Below are 2,500 nucleotides of genomic sequence, written 5' to 3' on the forward strand. Positions count from 1 at the left end.
TTGACTCGGGGGACCTCCAAATCGAATTCCGTTTCGAGCAAAACACTTCTTAGGCTTCAAGGAAGCTCCCATAAAATTTCCAAACCCAAACTCCAAACTTCATTTTTTAGCCTACAATGCCCACGTGCACGCCGGTGTGCACGCAGGGGTGCTTGAGCATGCGGGAGAGGAGCCATAATGGGCAACATTGACTCGGGGGACCTCCAAATCGAAATCCGTCTCGAGCAAAACACTTCTTAAGCTTCTAGGAAGCTCCCATAAAACTTCCAAACCCAAACTCCAAACTTTATTTTTTAGCATACAATGCCCACGTGCACGCCGGGGTGCTTGAGCGTGCGGGCGAGGAGCCATAATGGGCAACATTGACTCGGGGGACCTCCAAATCGAAATCCGTCTCGAGCAAAACACTTCTTAAGCTTCTAGGAAGCTCCCATAAAACTTCCAAACCCAAACTCCAAACTTTATTTTTTAGCATACAATGCCCACGTGCACGCAGGGGTGCTTGAGCATGCGGGAGAGGAGCCATAATGGGCAACATTGACTCGGGGGACCTCCAAATCGAAATCCGTCTCGAGCAAAACACTTCTTAAGCTTCTAGGAAGCTCCCATAAAACTTCCAAACCCAAACTCCAAACTTTATTTTTTAGCATACAATGCCCACGTGCACGCCGGGGTGCTTGAGCGTGCGGGCGAGGAGCCGTAATGGGCAAAATTAACACGGGGGACCTTCAAATCGAAATCCGTCTCGAGCAAAGCACTTCTTAGGCTTCTAGGAAGCTCCCATCAAATTTACAAACCCAAACTCCAAACTTCATTTTTTAGCACACAATGCCCACGTGCACGCGGGGGTGCTTAAGCGTGCGGGCGAGGAGTCATAATGGGCAAAATTAACTCGGGGGACCTCCAAATCGAAATCCGTCTCGAGCAAAGCACTTCTTAGGCTTCTAGGAAGCTCCCATAAAATTTCCAAACCCAAACTCCAAACTTCATTTTTTAGCATACAATGCCCCCGTGCACGCGGGGGTGCTTGAGCGTGCGGGGGAGGAGTCATAATGGGCAAAACTAACTCGGGGGACCTCCAAATCGAAATCCGTCTCGAGCAAAACACTTCTTAGGCTTCTAGGAAGCTCCCATAAAATTTCCGAACCCAAACTCCAAACTTCATTTTTTAGCATACGATGCCCACGTGCACGCCGGGGTGCTTGAGCGTGCGGGCGAGGAGTCATAATGGGCAAAAACTAACTCGTGGGATCTCCAAATCAAAATCCGTCTCGAGCAAAGCATTTCTTAGGCTTCTAGGAAGCTCCCATAAAATTTCCGAACCCAAACTCCAAACTTCATTTTTTAGCATACGATGCCCACGTGCACGCCGGGGTGCACGAGCGTGCGGGCGAGGAGTCGTAATGGGCAAAATTAACTCGGGGGACCTCCAAATCGAAATCCGTCTCGAGCAAAGCATTTCTTAGGCTTCTAGGAAGTTCCCGTAAAATTTTCAAACCCAAACTCCAAACTTCATTTTTTAGCATACGATGCCCACGTGCGCGCCGGTGTGCACGTCGGGGTGCTTGAGCGTGCGCGCGAGGAGCCGTAATTGGCAAAATTAACACGGCGGAAATCTAAATCGAAATCCGTCTCGAGCAAAGCACTTCTTAGTCTTCTAGGAAGCTCCCATAAAATTTTCAAACCCAAACTCCAAACTTCATTTTTTAGCATACGATGCCCACGTGCACGCCGGTGTGCACGAGCATGCGGGCGAGGAGTCGTAATGGGCAAAATTAACTCGGGGGACCTCCAAATCGAAATCCGTCTCGAGCAAAGCATTTCTTAGGCTTCTAGGAAGTTCCCGTAAAATTTTCAAACCCAAACTCCAAACTTCATTTTTTAGCATACGATGCCCACGTGCGCGCCGGTGTGCACGTCGGGGTGCTTGAGCGTGCGCGCGAGGAGCCGTAATTGGCAAAATTAACACGGCGGAAATCTAAATCGAAATCCGTCTCGAGCAAAGCATTTCTTAGGCTTCTAGGAAGCTCCCATAAGATTTCTGAACCCAAACTCCAAACTTCATTTTTTAGCATACGATGCCCACGTGCACGCCGGTGTGCACGAGCATGCGGGCGAGGAGTCATAAAGGGCAAACTTAACTCGGGGGACCTCCAAATCGAAATCCGTCTCGAGCAAAGCATTTCTTAGGCTTCTAGGAAGCTCCCATAAAATTTTCAAACCCAAACTCCAAACTTCAATTTTAGCATACCATGCCCACGTGCACGTCGGGGTGCACGAGCGTGCGGGCGAGGAGTCATAATGGGTAAAATTAACCCGGGGGACCTCCAAATCGAAATCCGTCTCGAGCAAAGCACTTCTTAGTCTTCTAGGAAGCTCCCATAAAATTTTCAAACCCAAACTCCAAACTTCATTTTTTAGCATACGATGCCCACGTGCACGTCGGGGTGCACGAGCGTGCGGGCGAGGAGTCATAATGGGCAAAATTAACTCGGGGGAC

This window comes from Cornus florida, unplaced genomic scaffold, assembly GCF_030987335.1.
Source record: "Cornus florida cultivar Cherokee Brave unplaced genomic scaffold, ASM3098733v1 CherokeeBrave_3.0.0_Hap2_scaffold_198, whole genome shotgun sequence".
In the NCBI taxonomy this organism is placed as follows: domain Eukaryota; kingdom Viridiplantae; phylum Streptophyta; class Magnoliopsida; order Cornales; family Cornaceae; genus Cornus; species Cornus florida.